Below are 13,483 nucleotides of genomic sequence, written 5' to 3'. Positions count from 1 at the left end.
GATCTTCATAAGTGATATTTTATGATAAGTTTCTTTTTCTGTGTGACTTATTTCACTTAGAATCATCGTACCTGAATCCACTCACTTTGCTCCTCCTGGTCTTATGACATTGATTTCATGGCTGAGGGATATTCCATTGTACATAAATACCACTGTTTTTTGAACCATTTTTATATTTCCTGGGATATTTAAGGTGTACCCAAGGTGAGGTTCTTGTAAGCAGTGCAGCCCTAAATTTGGGGGTGGCTCTGTCTTATTGATTTTCAGTTTTCCCAAGGTATATTCCCTAGACTGGAAGTGCCCTTGGCTTTGTAGCTCTGGTTTTTACTTGTTTTAGGGAACGGAATACACTCCCCCAGTGAGGCAGTTGGCAATTTACATCCCGCCCATCAGCATAACGTGGCTCCCTGTTCTCCAGGGCCTGTCTTGCCTTTCGGGTTTTTACACATTTGTGGATGTCCCTTTTGACCGGTGGAAGTGATACTTCTTTGTAGTGCAGATTTGCATTGCCCACTTGCTTGCTTGGCCAAAAAGGGCGTATGCGTTTTTCCCTGAATATATTCAGGGGAAAACGCATACGCCCTTTTTGGCCAAGTGCGTCATTGTCGAAGTTGTGCCCCTCTTCCTGTGCTTTAAAGGCGATTCCAACGTACCTCTTGCAATGTGTTTCCTGCTATTCTGCCTCGCTTTCAAGTCCGCCTCGTTGCCTTCCCTCAACAGATTTTTGGACGATAGTTGTCCTTTATTACTCTGCCAGTTTGTGAATTGCTGTGCCCCTGAGCTCCATTTTTCAACTCGTTTTTTGTGAGCTGTACGCAAGTCCAAACTTTTGGTTCAGGACCTATACTGTTTCCCGGTGGGTGACTGAGACTCTGGTTCATTCTTCTTCCTGCCGGGAAATTAGAGTGACATGTGCCCGTCCAAATGCCTAACAGCTACTCTCTCATTGGTTCTCCCTCTTCCCTTCCATCCTCTGCCAAATTGGCAACCTGTGCGAACCAGGAGGTTAAAGGGGTTGTCTCTCCAAGTTGGGAGATTGATAGTAAAGCAGTTGGAAAGTCAAACCGGAGCACCAGGAGAGGGACTACTCGTTGAGTTTTAGAAACCTTTTGTATTCACAGTGTGTCCATTCTCTAGGTTTCCCGTACATGTTATAGCTGTAGTAATATTCCCTTCAACATGGAGAGTTGGGACCCATGGAATGGGGGCCATGCATTTTTGCTTTAAAGGGTCTGCATTTGCTCACCCAATCTCACCAATCCTCTCAGTCCCAAGTGTCCAGCCTTATGCCACATCCTGCTGTCATTGTAGATAGGGTCATTCCAGGTTTCATCAGAGACCCTGAAGGAAATGGAAAGAATTTCCCTGTTTTTTGGTTTTGTTTTTGAAATTCCTTTTTATAGTGGGTTTGAGCTGATTCTCGCTGCCATGTTTATGCCAGTCTAGACACACTTGATTCCCTTACAGAGACATATCAATATATAGGTTTTAAGTTTCTTACTAGTCAGATCTATTCCTCTGCGGGAAATATGGGGTTTTGAGTCCCTTTCACTGAGGAAGGTGTAGGTCTTGTCTATTCCACAGTTGGTTTTAGCAATGGTACCTGTGCTTATATCAAAATCTGGTTTTATGCATCACCCCACCTCTCCTTTCCCCTTAAGCAGGCATAAGAGTGTTTTCTAAATGTGAGACTCTGTTCTCTTTCCTAACTCAGTTCATGTGTAGCCATGTTAACAGGATCTTCATAAGTGATATCTTATGATAAGTTTCTTTTTCTGTGTGACTTATTTCACTTAGAATCATCGTACCTGAATCCACTCACTTTGCTCCTCCTGGTCTTTTGACATTGATTTCATGTCTGAGGGATATTCCATCGTACATAAATACCACAGTTTTTTGAACCATTTTTATATTTCCTGGGATATTTAAGGTGTACCCAAGTTGAGGTTCTTGTAAGCAGTGCAGCCCTAAATTTGGGGGTGGCTCTGTCTTATTGATTTTCAGTTTTCCCAAGGTATATTCCCTAGACTGGAAGTGCCCTTGGCTTTGTAGCTCTGTTGTTTACTTGTTTTAGGGAACGGAATGCACTCCTCCAGTGAGGCAGTTGGCAATTTACATCCCGCCCATCAGCATAACGTGGCTCCCTGTTCTCCAGGGCCTGTCTTGCCTTTCGGGTTTTTACACATTTGTGGATGTCCCTTTTGACCGGTGGGAAGTGATACTTCTTTGTAGTGCAGATTTGCATTGCCTGCTTGCTTGCTTGGCCAAAAAGGGCGTATGCGTTTTCTCCTGAATATATTCAGGAGAAAACGCATATGCCCTTTTTGGCCAAGTGCGTCATTGTCGAAGTTGTGCCCCTCTTCCTGTGCTTTAAAGGCGATTCCAACGTACCTCTTGAAATGTGTTTCCTGCTATTCTGCCTCGCTTTCAAGTCCGCCTCGGTGCCTTCCCTCAACAGATTTTTGGACGATAGTTGTCCTTTATTACTCTGCCAGTTTGTGAATTGCTGTGCCCCTGAGCTCCATTTTTCAACTCGTTTTTTGTGAGCTGTACGCAAGTCCAAAATTTTGGGTCAGGACCTATACTGGTTCCCGGTGGGTGGCTGAGACTCTGGTTAATTCTTCTTCCTGCCGGGAAATTAGAGTGACATGTGCCCGTCCAAATGCCTAACAGCTACTCTCTCATTGGTTCTCCCTCTTCCCTTCCATCCTCTGCCAAATTGGCAACCTGTGCGAACCAGGAGGTTAAAGGGGTTGTCTCTCCAAGTTGGGAGATTGATAGTAAAGCAGTTGGAAAGTCAAACCGGAGCACCAGGAGAGGGACTACTCGTTGAGTTTTAGAAACCTTTTGTATTCACAGTGTGTCCATTCTCTAGGTTTCCCGTACATGTTATAGCTGTAGTAATATTCCCTTCAACATGGAGAGTTGGGACCCATGGAATGGGGGCCATGCATTTTTGCTTTAAAGGGTCTGCATTTGCTCACCCAATCTCACCAATCCTCTCAGTCCCAAGTGTCCAGCCTTATGCCACATCCTGCTGTCATTGTAGATAGGGTCATTCCAGGTTTCATCAGAGACCCTGAAGGAAATGGAAAGAATTTCCCTGTTTTTTGGTTTTGTTTTTGAAATTCCTTTTTATAGTGGGTTTGAGCTGATTCTCGCTGCCATGTTTATGCCAGTCTAGACACACTTGATTCCCTTACAGAGACATATCAATATATAGGTTTTAAGTTTCTTACTAGTCAGATCTATTCCTCTGCGGGAAATATGGGGTTTTGAGTCCCTTTCACTGAGGAAGGTGTAGGTCTTGTCTATTCCACAGTTGGTTTTAGCAATGGTACCTGTGCTTATATCAAAATCTGGTTTTATGCATCACCCCACCTCTCCTTTCCCCTTAAGCAGGCATAAGAGTGTTTTCTAAATGTGAGACTCTGTTCTCTTTCCTAACTCAGTTCATGTGTAGCCATGTTAACAGGATCTTCATAAGTGATATCTTATGATAAGTTTCTTTTTCTGTGTGACTTATTTCACTTAGAATCATCGTACCTGAATCCACTCACTTTGCTCCTCCTGGTCTTTTGACATTGATTTCATGGCTGAGGGATATTCCATCGTACATAAATACCACAGTTTTTTGAACCATTTTTATATTTCCTGGGATATTTAAGGTGTACCCAAGTTGAGGTTCTTGTAAGCAGTGCAGCCCTAAATTTGGGGGTGGCTCTGTCTTATTGATTTTCAGTTTTCCCAAGGTATATTCCCTAGACTGGAAGTGCCCTTGGCTTTGTAGCTCTGTTGTTTACTTGTTTTAGGGAACGGAATGCACTCCTCCAGTGAGGCAGTTGGCAATTTACATCCCGCCCATCAGCATAACGTGGCTCCCTGTTCTCCAGGGCCTGTCTTGCCTTTCGGGTTTTTACACATTTGTGGATGTCCCTTTTGACCGGTGGGAAGTGATACTTCTTTGTAGTGCAGATTTGCATTGCCTGCTTGCTTGCTTGGCCAAAAAGGGCGTATGCGTTTTCTCCTGAATATATTCAGGAGAAAACGCATATGCCCTTTTTGGCCAAGTGCGTCATTGTCGAAGTTGTGCCCCTCTTCCTGTGCTTTAAAGGCGATTCCAACGTACCTCTTGAAATGTGTTTCCTGCTATTCTGCCTCGCTTTCAAGTCCGCCTCGGTGCCTTCCCTCAACAGATTTTTGGACGATAGTTGTCCTTTATTACTCTGCCAGTTTGTGAATTGCTGTGCCCCTGAGCTCCATTTTTCAACTCGTTTTTTGTGAGCTGTACGCAAGTCCAAAATTTTGGGTCAGGACCTATACTGGTTCCCGGTGGGTGGCTGAGACTCTGGTTAATTCTTCTTCCTGCCGGGAAATTAGAGTGACATGTGCCCGTCCAAATGCCTAACAGCTACTCTCTCATTGGTTCTCCCTCTTCCCTTCCATCCTCTGCCAAATTGGCAACCTGTGCGAACCAGGAGGTTAAAGGGGTTGTCTCTCCAAGTTGGGAGATTGATAGTAAAGCAGTTGGAAAGTCAAACCGGAGCACCAGGAGAGGGACTACTCGTTGAGTTTTAGAAACCTTTTGTATTCACAGTGTGTCCATTCTCTAGGTTTCCCGTACATGTTATAGCTGTAGTAATATTCCCTTCAACATGGAGAGTTGGGACCCATGGAATGGGGGCCATGCATTTTTGCTTTAAAGGGTCTGCATTTGCTCACCCAATCTCACCAATCCTCTCAGTCCCAAGTGTCCAGCCTTATGCCACATCCTGCTGTCATTGTAGATAGGGTCATTCCAGGTTTCATCAGAGACCCTGAAGGAAATGGAAAGAATTTCCCTGTTTTTTGGTTTTGTTTTTGAAATTCCTTTTTATAGTGGGTTTGAGCTGATTCTCGCTGCCATGTTTATGCCAGTCTAGACACACTTGATTCCCTTACAGAGACATATCAATATATAGGTTTTAAGTTTCTTACTAGTCAGATCTATTCCTCTGCGGGAAATATGGGGTTTTGAGTCCCTTTCACTGAGGAAGGTGTAGGTCTTGTCTATTCCACAGTTGGTTTTAGCAATGGTACCTGTGCTTATATCAAAATCTGGTTTTATGCATCACCCCACCTCTCCTTTCCCCTTAAGCAGGCATAAGAGTGTTTTCTAAATGTGAGTCTCTGTTCTCTTTCCTAACTCAGTTCATGTGTAGCCATGTTAACAGGATCTTCATAAGTGATATCTTATGATAAGTTTCTTTTTCTGTGTGACTTATTTCACTTAGAATCATCGTACCTGAATCCACTGACTTTGCTCCTCCTGGTCTTTTGACATTGATTTCATGGCTGAGGGATATTCCATCGTACATAAATACCACAGTTTTTTGAACCATTTTTATATTTCCTGGGATATTTAAGGTGTACCCAAGTTGAGGTTCTTGTAAGCAGTGCAGCCCTAAATTTGGGGGTGGCTCTGTCTTATTGATTTTCAGTTTTCCCAAGGTATATTCCCTAGACTGGCAGTGCCCTTGGCTTTGTAGCTCTGTTGTTTACTTGTTTTAGGGAACGGAATGCACTCCTCCAGTGAGGCAGTTGGCAATTTACATCCCGCCCATCAGCATAACGTGGCTCCATGTTCTCCAGGGCCTGTCTTGCCTTTCGGGTTTTTACACATTTGTGGATGTCCCTTTTGACTGGTGGAAGTGATACTTCTTTGCAGTGCAGATTTGCATTGCCCGCTTGCTTGCTTGGCCAAAAAGGGCGTATGCGTTTTCTCCTGAATATATTCAGGAGAAAACGCATATGCCCTTTTTGGCCAAGTGCGTCATTGTCGAAGTTGTGCCCCTCTTCCTGTGCTTTAAAGGCGATTCCAACGTACCTCTTGAAATGTGTTTCCTGCTATTCTGCCTCGCTTTCAAGTCCGCCTCGTTGCCTTCCCTCAACAGATTTTTGGACGATAGTTGTCCTTTATTACTCTGCCAGTTTGTGAATTGCTGTGCCCCTGAGCTCCATTTTTCAACTCGTTTTTTGTGAGCTGTACGCAAGTCCAAAATTTTGGGTCAGGACCTATACTGGTTCCCGGTGGGTGGCTGAGACTCTGGTTAATTCTTCTTCCTGCCGGGAAATTAGAGGGACATGTGCCCGTCCAAATGCCTAACAGCTACTCTCTCATTGGTTCTCCCTCTTCCCTTCCATCCTCTGCCAAATTGGCAACCTGTGCGAACCAGGAGGTTAAAGGGGTTGTCTCTCCAAGTTGGGAGATTGATAGTAAAGCAGTTGGAAAGTCAAACCGGAGCACCAGGAGAGGGACTACTCGTTGAGTTTTAGAAACCTTTTGTATTCACAGTGTGTCCATTCTCTAGGTTTCCCGTACATGTTATAGCTGTAGTAATATTCCCTTCAACATGGAGAGTTGGGACCCATGGAATGGGGGCCATGCATTTTTGCTTTAAAGGGTCTGCATTTGCTCACCCAATCTCACCAATCCTCTCAGTCCCAAGTGTCCAGCCTTATGCCACATCCTGCTGTCATTGTAGATAGGGTCATTCCAGGTTTCATCAGAGACCCTGAAGGAAATGGAAAGAATTTCCCTGTTTTTTGGTTTTGTTTTTGAAATTCCTTTTTATAGTGGGTTTGAGCTGATTCTCGCTGCCATGTTTATGCCAGTCTAGACACACTTGATTCCCTTACAGAGACATATCAATATATAGGTTTTAAGTTTCTTACTAGTCAGATCTATTCCTCTGTGGGAAATATGGGGTTTTGAGTCCCTTTCACTGAGGAAGGTGTAGGTCTTGTCTATTCCACAGTTGGTTTTAGCAATGGTACCTGTGCTTATATCAAAATCTGGTTTTATGCATCACCCCACGTCTCCTTTCCCCTTAAGCAGGCATAAGAGTGTTTTCTAAATGTGAGACTCTGTTCTCTTTCCTAACTCAGTTCATGTGTAGCCATGTTAACAGGATCTTCATAAGTGATATCTTATGATAAGTTTCTTTTTCTGTGTGACTTATTTCACTTAGAATCATCGTACCTGAATCCACTGACTTTGCTCCTCCTGGTCTTTTGACATTGATTTCATGGCTGAGGGATATTCCATCGTACATAAATACCACAGTTTTTTGAACCATTTTTATATTTCCTGGGATATTTAAGGTGTACCCAAGTTGAGGTTCTTGTAAGCAGTGCAGCCCTAAATTTGGGGGTGGCTCTGTCTTATTGATTTTCAGTTTTCCCAAGGTATATTCCCTAGACTGGAAGTGCCCTTGGCTTTGTAGCTCTGTTGTTTACTTGTTTTAGGGAACGGAATGCACTCCTCCAGTGAGGCAGTTGGCAATTTACATCCCCCCCATCAGCATAACGTGGCTCCCTGTTCTCCAGGGCCTGTCTTGCCTTTCGGGTTTTTACACATTTGTGGATGTCCCTTTTGACCGGTGGAAGTGATACTTCTTTGTAGTGCAGATTTGCATTGCCCGCTTGCTTGCTTGGCTAAAAAGGGCGTATGCGTTTTCTCCTGAATATATTCAGGAGAAAACGCATATGCCCTTTTTGGCCAAGTGCGTCATTGTCGAAGTTGTGCCCCTCTTCCTGTGCTTTAAAGGCGATTCTAACGTACCTCTTGAAATGTGTTTCCTGCTATTCTGCCTCGCTTTCAAGTCCGCCTCGTTGCCTTCCCTCAACAGATTTTTGGACGATAGTTGTCCTTTATTACTCTGCCAGTTTGTGAATTGCTGTGCCCCTGAGCTCCATTTTTCAACTCGTTTTTTGTGAGCTGTACGCAAGTCCAAAATTTTGGTTCAGGACCTATACTGGTTCCCGGTGGGTGGCTGAGACTCTGGTTAATTCTTCTTCCTGCCGGGAAATTAGAGTGACATGTGCCCGTCCAAATGCCTAACAGCTACTCTCTCATTGGTTCTCCCTCTTCCCTTCCATCCTCTGCCAAATTGGCAACCTGTGCGAACCAGGAGGTTAAAGGGGTTGTCTCTCCAAGTTGGGAGATTGATAGTAAAGCAGTTGGAAAGTCAAACCGGAGCACCAGGAGAGGGACTACTCGTTGAGTTTTAGAAACCTTTTGTATTCACAGTGTGTCCATTCTCTAGGTTTCCCGTACATGTTATAGCTGTAGTAATATTCCCTTCAACATGGAGAGTTGGGACCCATGGAATGGGGGCCATGCATTTTTGCTTTAACGGGTCTGCATTTGCTCACCCAATCTCACCAATCCTCTCAGTCCCAAGTGTCCAGCCTTATGCCACATCCAGCTGTCATTGTAGACAGGGTCATTCCAGGTTTCATCAGAGACCCTGAAGGAAATGGAAAGAATTTCCCTGTTTTTTGGTTTTGTTTTTGAAATTCCTTTTTATAGTGGGTTTGAGCTGATTCTCGCTGCCATGTTTATGCCAGTCTAGACACACTTGATTCCCTTACAGAGACATATCAATACATAGGTTTTAAGATTCTTACTAGTCAGATCTATTCCTCTTCGGGAAATATGGGGTTTTGAGTCCCTTTCACTGAGGAAGGTGTAGGTCTTGTCTATTCCACAGTTCGTTTTAGAAATGGTACCTGTGCTTATATCAAACTCTGGTTTTATGCATCACCCCACGTCTCCTTTCCCCTTAAGCAGGCATAAGAGTGTTTTCTAAATGTGAGACTCTGTTCTCTTTCCTAACTCAGTTCATGTGTAGCCATGTTAACAGGATCTTCATAAGTGATATTTTATGATAAGTTTCTTTTTCTGTGTGACTTATTTCACTTAGAATCATCGTACCTGAATCCACTCACTTTGCTCCTCCTGGGCTTATGACATTGATTTCATGGCTGAGGGATATTCCATCGTACATAAATACCACAGTTTTTTGAACCATTTTTATATTTCCTGGGATATTTAAGGTGTACCCAAGTTGAGGTTCTTGTAAGCAGTGCAGCCCTAAATTTGGGGGTGGCTCTGTCTTATTGATTTTCAGTTTTCCCAAGGTATATTCCCTAGACTGGAAGTGCCCTTGGCTTTGTAGCTCTGTTGTTTACTTGTTTTAGGGAATGGAATGCACTCCTCCAGTGAGGCAGTTGGCAATTTACATCCCGCCCATCAGCATAACGTGGCTCCCTGTTCTCCAGGGCCTGTCTTGCCTTTCGGGTTTTTACACATTTGTGGATGTCCCTTTTCACCGGTGGAAGTGATACTTCTTTGTAGTGCAGATTTGCATTGCCCACTTGCTTGCTTGGCCAAAAAGGGCGTATGCGTTTTCTCCTGAATATATTCAGGAGAAAACGCATACGCCCTTTTTGGCCAAGTGCGTCATTGTCGAAGTTGTGCCCCTCTTCCTGTGCTTTAAAGGCGATTCCAACGTACCTCTTGAAATGTGTTTCCTGCTATTCTGCCTCGCTTTCAAGTCCGCCTCGTTGCCTTCCCTCAACAGATTTTTGGACGATAGTTGTCCTTTATTACTCTGCCAGTTTGTGAATTGCTGTGCCCCTGAGCTCCATTTTTCAACTCGTTTTTTGTGAGCTGTACGCAAGTCCAAAATTTTGGTTCAGGACCTATACTGGTTCCCGGTGGGTGGCTGAGACTCTGGTTAATTCTTCTTCCTGCCGGGAAATTAGAGTGACATGTGCCCGTCCAAATGCCTAACAGCTACTCTCTCATTGGTTCTCCCTCTTCCCTTCCATCCTCTGCCAAATTGGCAACCTGTGCGAACCAGGAGGTTAAAGGGGTTGTCTCTCCAAGTTGGGAGATTGATAGTAAAGCAGTTGGAAAGTCAAACCGGAGCACCAGGAGAGGGACTACTCGTTGAGTTTTAGAAACCTTTTGTATTCACAGTGTGTCCATTCTCTAGGTTTCCCGTACATGTTATAGCTGTAGTAATATTCCCTTCAACATGGAGAGTTGGGACCCATGGAATGGGGGCCATGCATTTTTGCTTTAAAGGGTCTGCATTTGCTCACCCAATCTCACCAATCCTCTCAGTCCCAAGTGTCCAGCCTTATGCCACATCCAGCTGTCATTGTAGATAGGGTCATTCCAGGTTTCATCAGAGACCCTGAAGGAAATGGAAAGAATTTCCCTGTTTTTTGGTTTTGTTTTTGAAATTCCTTTTTATAGTGGGTTTGAGCTGATTCTCGCTGCCATGTTTATGCCAGTCTAGACACACTTGATTCCCTTACAGAGACATATCAATATATAGGTTTTAAGTTTCTTACTAGTCAGATCTATTCCTCTGCGGGAAATATGGGGTTTTGAGTCCCTTTCACTGAGGAAGGTGTAGGTCTTGTCTATTCCACAGTTGGTTTTAGCAATGGTACCTGTGCTTATATAAAACTCTGGTTTTATGCATCACCCCACCTCTCCTTTCCCCTTAAGCAGGCATAAGAGTGTTTTCTAAATGTGAGACTCTGTTCTCTTTCCTAACTCAGTTCATGTGTAGCCATGTTAACAGGATCTTCATAAGTGATATCTTATGATAAGTTTCTTTTTCTGTGTGACTTATTTCACTTAGAATCATCGTACCTGAATCCACTGACTTTGCTCCTCCTGGTCTTTTGACATTGATTTCATGTCTGAGGGATATTCCATCGTACATAAATACCACAGTTTTTGAACCATTTTTATATTTCCTGGGATATTTAAGGTGTACCCAAGTTGAGGTTCTTGTAAGCAGTGCAGCCCTAAATTTGGGGGTGGCTCTGTCTTATTGATTTTCAGTTTTCCCAAGGTATATTCCCTAGACTGGAAGTGCCCTTGGCTTTGTAGCTCTGTTGTTTACTTGTTTTAGGGAACGGAATGCACTCCTCCAGTGAGGCAGTTGGCAATTTACATCCCGCCCATCAGCATAACATGGCTCCCTGTTCTCCAGGGCCTGTCTTGCCTTTCGGGTTTTCACACATTTGTGGATGTCCCTTTTGACCGGTGGAAGTGATACTTCTTTGTAGTGCAGATTTGCATTGCCCGCTTGCTTGCTTGGCCAAATATGGAGTATGTGTTTTCTCCTGAATATATTCAGGAGAAAACGCATATGCCCTTTTTGGCCAAGTGCGTCATTGTCGAAGTTGTGCCCCTCTTCCTGTGCTTTAAAGGTGATTCCAACGTACCTCTTGAAATGTGTTTCCTGCTATTCTGCCTCGCTTTCAAGTCCGCCTCGTTGCCTTCCCTCAACAGATTTTTGGACGATAGTTGTCCTTTATTACTCTGCCAGTTTGTGAATTGCTGTGCCCCTGAGCTCCATTTTTCAACTCGTTTTTTGTGAGCTGTACGCAAGTCCAAAATTTTGGTTCAGGACCTATACTGGTTCCCGGTGGGTGGCTGAGACTCTGGTTAATTCTTCTTCCTGCCGGGAAATTAGAGTGACATGTGCCCGTCCAAATGCCTAACAGCTACTCTCTCATTGGTTCTCCCTCTTCCCTTCCATCCTCTGCCAAATTGGCAACCTGTGCGAACCAGGAGGTTAAAGGGGTTGTCTCTCCAAGTTGGGAGATTGATAGTAAAGCAGTTGGAAAGTCAAACCGGAGCACCAGGAGAGGGACTACTCGTTGAGTTTTAGAAACCTTTTGTATTCACAGTGTGTCCATTCTCTTGGTTTCCCGTACATGTTATAGCTGTAGTAATATTCCCTTCAACATGGAGAGTTGGGACCCATGGAATGGGGGCCATGCATTTTTGCTTTAAAGGGTCTGCATTTGCTCACCCAATCTCACCAATCCTCTCAGTCCCAAGTGTCCAGCCTTATGCCACATCCTGCTGTCATTGTAGATAGGGTCATTCCAGGTTTCATCAGAGACCCTGAAGGAAATGGAAAGAATTTCCCTGTTTTTTGGTTTTGTTTTTGAAATTCCTTTTTATAGTGGGTTTGAGCTGATTCTCGCTGCCATGTTTATGCCAGTCTAGACACACTTGATTCCCTTACAGAGACATATCAATATATAGGTTTTAAGTTTCTTACTAGTCAGATCTATTCCTCTGCGGGAAATATGGGGTTTTGAGTCCCTTTCACTGAGGAAGGTGTAGGTCTTGTCTATTCCACAGTTGGTTTTAGCAATGGTACCTGTGCTTATATCAAAATCTGGTTTTATGCATCACCCCACCTCTCCTTTCCCCTTAAGCAGGCATAAGAGTGTTTTCTAAATGTGAGACTCAGTTCTCTTTCCTAACTCAGTTCATGTGTAGCCATGTTAACAGGATCTTCATAAGTGATATCTTATTATAAGTTTCTTTTTCTGTGTGACTTATTTCACTTAGAATCATCGTACCTGAATCCACTGACTTTGCTCCTCCTGGTCTTTTGACATTGATTTCATGGCTGAGGGATATTCCATCGTACATAAATACCACAGTTTTTTGAACCATTTTTATATTTCCTGGGATATTTAAGGTGTACCCAAGTTGAGGTTCTTGTAAGCAGTGCAGCCCTAAATTTGGGGGTGGCTCTGTCTTATTGATTTTCAGTTTTCCCAAGGTATATTCCCTAGACTGGAAGTGCCCTTGGCTTTGTAGCTCTGTTGTTTACTTGTTTTAGGGAACGGAATGCACTCCTCCAGTGAGGCAGTTGGCAATTTACATCCCGCCCATCAGCATAACGTGGCTCCCTGTTCTCCAGGGCCTGTCTTGCCTTTCGGGTTTTTACACATTTGTGGATGTCCCTTTTGACCGGTGGAAGTGATACTTCTTTGTAGTGCAGATTTGCATTGCCCGCTTGCTTGCTTGGCCAAAAAGGGCGTATGCGTTTTCTCCTGAATATATTCAGGAGAAAACGCATACGCCCTTTTTGGCCAAGTGCGTCATTGTCGAAGTTGTGCCCCTCTTCCTGTGCTTTAAAGGCGATTCCAACGTACCTCTTGAAATGTGTTTTTCCTGCTATTCTGCCTCGCTTTCAAGTCCGCCTCGTTGCCTTCCCTCAACAGATTTTTGGACGATAGTTGTCCTTTATTACTCTGCCAGTTTGTGAATTGCTGTGCCCCTGAGCTCCATTTTTCAACTCGTTTTTTGTGAGCTGTACGCAAGTCCAAAATTTTGGGTCAGGACCTATACTGGTTCCCGGTGGGTGGCTGAGACTCTGGTTAATTCTTCTTCCTGCCGGGAAATTAGAGTGACATGTGCCCGTCCAAATGCCTAACAGCTACTCTCTCATTGGTTCTCCCTCTTCCCTTCCATCCTCTGCCAAATTGGCAACCTGTGCGAACCAGGAGGTTAAAGGGGTTGTCTCTCCAAGTTGGGAGATTGATAGTAAAGCAGTTGGAAAGTCAAACCGGAGCACCAGGAGAGGGACTACTCGTTGAGTTTTAGAAACCTTTTGTATTCACAGTGTGTCCATTCTCTAGGTTTCCCGTACATGTTATAGCTGTAGTAATATTCCCTTCAACATGGAGAGTTGGGACCCATGGAATGGGGGCCATGCATTTTTGCTTTAAAGGGTCTGCATTTGCTCACCCAATCTCACCAATCCTCTCAGTCCCAAGTGTCCAGGCTTATGCCACATCCTGCTGTCATTGTAGATAGGGTCAT

Source organism: Mesoplodon bidens (assembly GCF_964165515.1).
Source record: "Mesoplodon bidens genome assembly, contig: HAP1_SCAFFOLD_59, whole genome shotgun sequence".
Lineage (NCBI taxonomy): Eukaryota > Metazoa > Chordata > Mammalia > Artiodactyla > Ziphiidae > Mesoplodon > Mesoplodon bidens.
This window is presented reverse-complemented; position numbering follows the sequence as displayed.